Source organism: Rattus norvegicus, chromosome 1, assembly GCF_021556685.1.
Source record: "Rattus norvegicus strain SHRSP/BbbUtx chromosome 1, alternate assembly SHRSP_T2T, whole genome shotgun sequence".
NCBI lineage: Eukaryota > Metazoa > Chordata > Mammalia > Rodentia > Muridae > Rattus > Rattus norvegicus.
In genome coordinates this window covers 169,521,962-169,531,743 of record NC_141534.1, presented here as the reverse complement: position 1 = coordinate 169,531,743, position 9,782 = coordinate 169,521,962, and the positions used below count along the sequence as shown (strand labels likewise).

General features: G+C 43.0%; 1 pseudogene; it reads right to left on the bottom strand.

The window, feature by feature from the left end:
- Or52b3-ps1 (olfactory receptor family 52 subfamily B member 3, pseudogene 1) lies at window positions 133-1,075 on the bottom strand (annotated as a pseudogene).

Genomic DNA, 9,782 nt, shown 5'->3' with positions numbered 1-9,782 from the left:
AAAATGACTTTGAGAGTCAAGACAAATCACTTTGTACCCTATCCATGGAAGTCTTGATTCATTCTTGAGTCTTTGCAAAGTAGGTACACACTGTAAAGCTCTGTGTTGCGTATGCCGCCTAGTTAATCAAACTCAGCATAGTTTCCACTGTGAAGACAAACTACTTAGTACACGCTCACGAATCTGCCTGGTTTTGATCCCATAGATGATGGGATTCAGCATGGGAGGGGCCAACATGCAGACATTGGCCAGTAGGATGTGGGTATGGAGAGGAACGTGGTGCCCAAACCTCTGGGTAATTATGGTAAAAATGCCAGGCAGGTAAAACATGGAAATAACACCAAGGTGGGATCCACATGTGCCCAGGGCCTTTTGCCGGGCTCCTCCGGAAGGGAGGCGGAAGACTGTGTGAAGAATGAGACCGTAGGAGACCAATATGAGCAGAGCATCGAGCACTACAGTAGACAGGAGGACAGACAAGCCGTACCAAACATTGACGCAAATATCAGCACAGGCAAACCTGGCAACGGCCATGTGTTCACAGTAGGTGTGCGGCAACACATTGCTGTGGCAGAAAGGCAGAAAGGAGCACATCTGGGAGGATCACACAGAAACTTCTCAAGACCACAGCCAAGCGGATCCTAACAATTACCATATGACTGAGCACTGTGCTGTAGTGCAGTGGGTCACAGATGGCCACGTAGCAGTCAAATGCCATGGCCAGCAAAATCCCCGATTCAGCAATGAAGGTAGCATGGATGAAGAAGATTTGAGTGACACAGCCATCAAGGGAAATCGCTCCAGCATGAAACCAAAATATGGCCAGAGCCTTGGGCACAGTGGTAGTAGACAGGATGAGGTCAGCTGCAGCCAGCATGCAGAGGAAGAGGTACATGGGCTCGTGGAGACTGTGTTCAGTGAGGATTACAAGGATAAGAATGCTGTTTCCACAGAGTGCCACCAGGTAGGAAATGAAGAAGGGGAGAGAGATCCACAAGTGCTGCTCTTCCAGGCCAGGGATGCCCAACAAAATGAATGCAGAATGGCTGGTTCCTGTGTGGGTAAAAGTTGCCATACCCAGGCCAGGTCATGTGTATATCAGAGTATGGGATATGGCAGTCACTTCTCTCTTCCCAAAAAGCTGGAAGGGGTTGAGGAGGAGAATGGGACATTTTTCACTGGATAGAACAGCAAAAAGCACTCTGAGCAGTAATTGTGGCAACCCCATAGTACATCTCTCGGTGAAGAGATGAGGACAAATCCTCACCATTCTATCTACTATATAAACAACAGTAAGTTGCTGTCCTGCCCTAGGTTTCTCTAATCATTTGAAACTGAGTGAAAGATGGGGTGGATTATCTTTAAGACAGACCAGTCTAGAAGGCCACAGCTCTGAGCTGTGCAATTGGAATATTACTTCTCAAAAGAAAAGTCCCAACGGAGCTGCCTATCAGTTCAATGGGCACACTGGGCACCAGCTTTGCTCAAGGTATGGGTATCTGAGGAACAGACAAAAACCAAGTACAGTATCTATTTACATAAAATAAGCAAATGTATAAGAAAAAGCCCAACCTGAAAAACTTTGGGATGAGTTCTGAAAATGCTTTCTAGAAGGGCTTCATGACCTTAATCTTTAAGAATAAGTAAGGGCTTGCCAAAGTAAAGAAGTGTGATGATGGAGGAACATGGGCCACATCAAAGACGTGTCAAAGGACTCGGGGGTTAGAGGAAGTAAGAGGCAAATCACTGAAGGGCTTGCATACAGCCCCAAGGTTTTAGAAGGTATACAGAAGGAGGAGGAGGAGGAGGAGGAAGAGGAGGAGGAGGAGGAAGAAGAAGAGGAGGGGGAGGAGGAGGGAGGAGGAGGAGGAGAAGGGAGGAGGAGGAGAAGAAGAAGAAGATGAAGATGAAGACAAAGACGAAGACAAAGAAGAGGAGGAGGAGGAGGAGGAAGAGGGGGGTTGGGGATTTAGCTCAACGGTAGAGCACTTGCCTAGCAAGCGCGAGTCCCTGGGTTCGGTCCCCAGCTCCGGAAAGAAGGAGGAGGAGGAGGAGGAGGAGGAGGAGGAGGAGGAGGAGGAGGAGGAGGAGGAGGAGGAAGAAGAAGAAGAAGAAGAAGAAGAAGAAGAAGAAGAAGAAGAAGAAGAAGAAGAAGAAGAAGAGGAAGAGGAAGAGGAAGAGGAAGAGGAAGAGGAAGAAGAAGCCGCCACTGAAGACTCAGACTCATTACTGGGGGGGGGGGGGGGGGTGTTGCAGGGAGAGGAAATCTGAAAGAGCTTTTGAAAATGGAGCTCAGAGTCCAGAGAAGACATTAAGGGAGCAAGGCTTGTACGCATCACACACTATTGCCTGAGGCTTCCCCCTTTGACTTTGGGCATCTATAAAAGCTGGGTAGCTGCATTTGGTGCAAATACAAGAGTTATCAGACTGGTTTCCTAGACACGGCCATCCTATTTATACATCTTTATTTCTACCATTGCCAGCCTCTCTTCTTGCAAATTCAGCCCCCTCTCCTTTTTAGACACTGCTGTTAGAAATCAAAGTCAGGGTGTTGTGCACACTAGGCAAGCACTCTATTACTAAGCTACAGTCTAGCAACATCTGATTTGTCCTTATTTCTTGAGAGTTACATGTGATGGTGGTGGTGGTGGTGGTGGTGGTGGTGGTGGTGGTGGTGGTGGTGGTGGTGGTACATACATGGTAAGCAGGTACTTTACCATTGGGCTAAATGCCCAGTTTCTCAATATTTCAACAGATACTGAAGTTGCTGCAGAGGAATTTTTATCATTTTGTAGTCACTCAGTACTGCCTATCTAAGCTCCCTGCTCCTGCCTTCTTTGGGATGCAAGAATTCTACCACTGAAGCATGAGTTCCCACCCTACCCACCACTGCCCTCCTTGGCACACTGACTTGAACCTTTGTTTCTCCCTATGACATCTTGCAGTTTCTGAGTCTGAACTGATGGACAGGCTAAGGAATGGTGGGTACGTGTGCATTTTAAGTAGCTCTCTCTTGCCGTGCAGTGTCAGATGCATAGAGAAGAGAGGGTGGGGTGAGCAAGCATCAGTTATGGCTGCCTGTGCTTTGTGTCTTAATCACTGCAGCTGAGCTAACGATGGCAGCCTTCCCATTTCACTGATAGGAGAACAAACAGCAAAGATCACTAGGTTGTCCAAATGGTAGGCTGAAATCTGGATCCTCAGAGCAAACTTGAATCTGTTGTTGTCTGTCCTACTCCACCCTGCCTCAATTTATCAGACAATTTTGACATTCAGATGCCTTGTTCAAGGAGAAAGCTGGTGTTAGAGCCCCTCACGTCCTCTACCACTGATTCATATACAGCCATGTTTCCTCTTCCTCCACTGCAAGGCTGAACCTTCCATATGTGGACTGGACCCCAACCCTGTCTTTACCCCTCCACATTAATCCATGGCTAGAGACTTCAACTTCTCCCGACTGAACCAGCTGTGTACATATGTCTGTGTCTCCTCTCCTTTCCATTTCACAAAAGCAAGATTTATCCTCTGCTGCCTTCCCCCTCCCTCCTCACAAACCTACTGCCATCTCCCTGTAACCCAAAAACTACCCTGCATCTCCTCTACAGAACCATCTACTGTGCCACAATCGCCAAGCCTAATGTCACCTTTCATTTATGTTTGTGTGTAATCTCCAATTACTTACGTTTCTTAATTTTATAATAGTAATCATTGAATGCCTGAATATCAAACATATTCTTATTTTTAATTCTCACATCAAATACATGAAATTGAAGCCATCACAAATTTGTGTGAGAAACTAACAATTAAGTAAATATTTTTTTTCAAACAATCTGTTAGTAGCCAGTCTAAAATCCAAGTTTAGGTAGCACCAAGCTTCCTTTAATTTTAAAACCCTTCATTGGGCCATTGAGTCAAGATGACTCGGTGTCTAAAAGAGGCCAAGCCTGATAACATGACTTCAGTTGCTAGAATCCACATAGTGGAAAGAAAGAAAAACACAGACACACACTCACACACACATACACATGCACACACACACATGCATACAAATGCACAAACACACAATCCACATACACATGCACATACATGCACACACATTTTCACCATATTCTTACAGTCGCCATCATATGTGTTAGCTCACAAATGTTCTGATCAAGCAGTGACACTGGCTTTCATTTTTACAATTCACACCAGTAGCCCTTCACTATGCACTACACAAGTACAGTCAGGCTTCCCCTAATGCATTGAGAAATTTCCAGTTCACCATTAACTGTGTCGAGCTTACTCTCACACACATGAAACATTACCTGTGTGATGACTTACACGAGTCATATGAGCCCATCTTCACCCAGAATTCTGGCTTTCCTCTAAACAGAGAACATCGTTTAGGACCTGAGGGTTGGAGCTACTCCCTTACCCCTCCCTCCAGCCTCCCTGTCCTCTTACATTTACCAGAAAAGGGCTTTTGAAACAGGTAACTCCAGGGCAACATGGTTGCTTTAGACACTCAAAATATCAGTGCTGGGAAGGTTGACAGTCCAAAGCCAGCTTGGATGACAGGAACAGAGATTGTCTTAAAACACAAAATCAAAATCAAAACTGTAAATGCTGGCTGGGAAGTCATTCCAGGGGTCATCAAGCTGCAGGCTTGGGTCAAGTCGTGCCTACCTTCTGCTCTTAAAAAGTAAAGTTATAATGGCCATAGCCATTTGATTCATTTACTTATTATCTACCTTGTTTTTTTAAACCATCCTATTTGTTTATTTAAAAAGACCATGAGAGAAAAATGCAATGTGTGGCCATAAGCTACATCAAAATAATAAGACCAAAGACACCCTCTTTCTCCTAGCACTGCATAAGAATACAGCCCATAACTCCCCACCTATACTCAGGCAAGAAACTCTAATCTATTCACACAAAATGAAGGATGGCAGTAAAAAGGGGGCTTGTAAAGAAGGGCATCACTGGGAGAAAGAGGGAGTTGAGAGCAAAGAATGGTGACGGGGGTGGGGCAGTGGCTAACATTCATTGTTTAAAACTGTAGTTAATCTTACTTGTTTATGGATGCTTTTTGTAGTGTAGAATTTACTAATTCGTAAGGGAAACCTAAAAGTTCTAGGCCATCACAGGACAGATCTGCAAGCTCTCTGCTAGAGGCTAATGGAGTGTATTATTATTATTTATCCAGACTTGAGAATGGAGCTCTTCAGAGTCACAAAACAAATAGGTTCAGAGTCAAGAAGCATTTCTCCCTCCACTCATGTTCCCACTAAGCCTCAAAACAGCTGCTAGGACAGCTGGACTGACCTCTGGCTGTTCTGATAGTTCCAAACACAAACTCCACTGGATGACCAAATGATTAAGGCAGCCATCATTTTGCCTCCCCGACCTCCCTCATTTTTACACTCACACTCTGAAAGCTCATGGCATGGGCAGAGTGGCACAGAAGCACCAGGCTCTGATGATTAATACCAACGCGTCTCTCCTCATGACAACTGTCATCTCTGCCTGCAGTCCCGATCCATCCTTACCACAGAGTGGCCACACGGCAGAAGACTCTGCCTTGGGCAGTATGCCACTGTGTGAGAGGACCTAAAGAACAAAGTATCCTTTCTCTGAGCATCCCCAGGGACCATGAGCTAATCGGTATGACATCCCTCTCCCCTAGGATCTCCTCTACAGAACGAATATAACTAGAAAGCCCTTAATTCCTTCATGACACGGATGCTGGGAGCCCTTGGAGAAAGCATGCTGGAGGGCTGCCGTGAGGTTGGATGAGATCAATTGGTGGAAAAGGTGTAAGATCAGAGGACAGGAATTTAGCTGGAAAACTTCTGAAGGGCCCCAAACTTCATCCTGCATGACTGACCTTCTTAGACCCTGACTTATAAAAGGCAAAGAAAGACTTTAAGCATTAGAATCCTGTTTATCTTTTTAAACGTTTGTTTGTTTGTTTGTTTGTTTCACCCAGTCAAACAACATTGACTTAGTGCAATGTTTGCAGTATCATAACAAAATGTCAAAGAAAGTCAAGTCTAAATAAAGTATATTTACACTGTTGTGTTTGTATCTAGTGGCAATATCTAGCGATTATTAATAAAACATTTCCACTGATGACTCTCCCAGCTCTTTCTCTATTTGGGGGCATTCACATACCCAGCATGTTCTGACTGTTTGTGGTAATGAATATTAACCACACAGCTTCTTTATTGTTCCTGCTTTAGGAAAACATGCTTCTCTTTCATTAGATTGGTTGTGTATTTTTTAGGTGTTGAGCATGGTGCTGTGGGACATAGAGAGAGTCAAGGGTCACTATAGGGAAGACAATGAACACCCTTCATCTCACTTCCTAATTGTTTTTCACTGTCGCTGTGCCCAAAACTACATTAGACGATCTGCATCTTGAAGGAGATGGAAATATTACATCCAGGTAGAGTTTTACATCACTAAGTAAAATAATATGCCAACTGAGCATATTTGTGTAAAATAAGAAGTCTATGGGACCACAAGGAGAAATGTAGATTGGTCTGCTACACTGAAGAATCTGATTTGGCCCAATTCCTATGTGGACATCAACTACCACAAGTCAATCAACAGCACACAAAGACTAAAAATATATCCACTATGACAGCAGTCTAGATGGGGCAGCAAAAACTCAAAGAGTCATGAAAATGGTAGAGGGGGCCCAACCCAGCTATGTGCATCACCCTCCTTTACAGAAAGAGGAAGAAAAGGATGTAAAAAGGAATCCTGGGATGCTGTGTAAGTGAGAAGAACCAGAAGCCCCGGAAGGGTCAGGGGCAACCTCTCCCTTACAATGACAGAACAGCGAAGTCTTATCTAATTGTTTTTATTTACTTTGATCTTCATTGATTTCTGAACTTTGTTTTCCATTGAGTACTTCCAGAATCTAGAATGTAAAAATGAAAATTAGAGAAAACGGGGGGCAGGATATTTACACTGGTTGGGGACTCATCAGATCTTAGGAAGGAGTGAGCAATCCTGGCACATAAGCTCCAGGAAGTCATCCATAGCCTCCCATTCTTCCCTCCCAGTCCTCACTCTCTGTCCTCTACACTAGAGTTACTTACTGTTGTGGTTCTACATTTTTCCCTCCCTATTGAATTCCAGACAAACACCTTTGTATTCTTAGACACTTACCTCAGACCCAGAACCCTCTAGTCTTGTTGGCCCACATGTCTGTTTCACCAAGAAAAACACTCCACACTACTAAGTAACTCTCCTGCACCCCTGCAATCATTACAGCATAGAATAGCATTAGTTCACATAAGACTCAATGACAGAGGGAGCAGAGGCTTTTTGTAAATTTGGTTGAAGACCCCAAGGGATGCTACCACATCAGGAAGATTTAGAGCTGTGTTTCCAATATCTCCCATTATATATGGAGTCTCATTATTACAGCACACCACTAACTTCTCTCCCATGTCTGGAGAAGACCTAGATATGTGTTCTCTCTAATAACTCAACATGTCCATTGTTGTCTCCAAAGAATTTAAAAATGAGCCCACAGGAATGCAGGAGGCCTGTGAGAAGTTGGAAGTGAAGCAACAAGCCTGACAAGCTATAATCTTGGCAGCTTCTGGGAGGAGAGAGATTGAGAAGAGGAAAGGGATAACCTGGTCTTCTGCATTAGGGGCCAAGAAACCAGGCAGGTTCAGCAATGAAGCTCGACAAGTAGATACATCGCAGCTATATGATGCACTGAAGACTCCAGAGAAAGAAGAGAACCCCGCCAGCATCCACTAAAGAGAAGAAAAGGAAAAGTTAGTCTTTCTGAGTTACAACTCCAAAAAGCAGGCAGTAAGTGAAGGCCTTCGAGCACCTGAATCACAGCCTGGGCTTCTGGGAGGTATAGGCACATTATTTCATTGAAGGGGTAACTGTTCTCCCCATGCCTTTAGCATGTCTTTCTGAGGAGTGATGGGAAGGCTCAGTTGGATTACTTCGTAAGGGAAGGGTACGATGTGTGTAAAGTTCAAATCTCTGAGGCAGATCTGAAGGCCATATCTCGAGGAGATCCCAGGGTGGAAACTCCTTGAAGCAGGAGGAAGTAACTTTCCCTTAATGGGTTCCAGCAAAGCCCAGAAAACTTCACCTTCCCACAGAGATTTTAAAATCCTAAGGAAGGGCAACTGCAAAGTTTCTCTTCTTCATTTCACCATGGAAATGGGAGACAGGGTCCAAAGTGAATGATGAAAAGGAGGTCTATCATTAATGGCCTCCAAGGCTATTAATCCCTGTCTAGCTATAAAATGATGTCCAAGATTTTGATATATCCTATAATGAAAATGAGGTACATATCCATTTTACTTCCAATTTCATTTTTTTTACAATTGAGAAAAATTCCATTGTATGAACCCACTACATCTTGATTGTTTATGAACATCTAGGCCATATCCTTGATTTTCTTTCTGTTTATAAGTTTTGAGTGTATACCTTTTTATTTATGTTATTTATACTACTTATACTATTTTAGTTTATATATAATCATTTTTATATATTTAGCACAAAAAGTACTACATTTATTTGTGGAATTTTCTTGTCATTTATATTTTCCTTTTCTTGGAAATAGATCTTTTTTTCTTAAAGGATGTATCCCGACTATGGTTTTCCCTTCCCTCTACTCTTCCCAGTTTCTTTCCACTCTCCCTGTCATCCATATCTACCACCTTTCTCTTTCTCGTCAGAATACAAACCGACAATAATACAATACAATAAAAACTAACATACTGTGATAGGACCAAGCAAACAGTAGGGGGAAAACCCAAGAAGAGACATGAAAAGACCAATACAGATTTAAAAACTCATTCGTTCATACACTCTGAAATACTATTAAATTGAAAATTAAAAATTAAAAAAACTAAACTGAAAGCCACAGCATACTTTAAACAACCTTTGTATCTGCAGTTTCCTTCCCCCACAGCCCTATACCATCCATCATGTCCCCTGTGGCCATTGCCTGCTCTTCCCTCAACACCCGTCCATGACCTCTTATCTAATTCCGTAACATAGCCCACCCTTATACCCTCTTATTCACATCCATCAAATACTAAAAGTCAGGATCTGCATAAGTACAGAGTCTGAAGATTTTACTTTTTCTGAGCCTGTTTCATCTTGCTTAATGTAATACTTTCTAAAGGCATCCACTTTTCTGAATACTTCTTGTTGCTGTATTGTTCACAGGAAGGAAGTGGGGCCATCCTAGGTGTTCATCAACAGATAATTAGAACACAAAGATGTGGTGTGAATACACAGTGGAATTTTTTTCAGTAAGGAAAATGAAAATTTAAAGAAAATAAATTGGAATACTGATTTTCATTCGGTGACATATTGAAGGTTTTCACCATGACACTGGATTTGACACACTTCATTTCAATACTCTTAGTGGACTTTAAGGCTGTGCATTTAGTGAAGTGATTTTCACGTACTGATGATTTTCTGGAGAGTACAGATCATAATTATTATGAATCTAGTCATGGCCTTTCTTCTAAAGTTGTTCTGTGACTTTTCCTGGGGAGATGAGAACAGACATCACAGACAGATCACTAATGACAGGACAAAGAAATGTTTCCACCAAAGTCCGACATGGCAAATGAACAAGGTTAATGAGTTTAGTAGGATTGGGGAGAATAGAGGCCACAAAAAGACAACCCAGTAGGTGTGTAAATTCATAAATCTGCATTGTTGAACCTCACTGACTGAATGGCAGGCAGTTTGACAGAACAAAGAGTCTTTCTTCCCAGGTACTTGTTAACCATTTA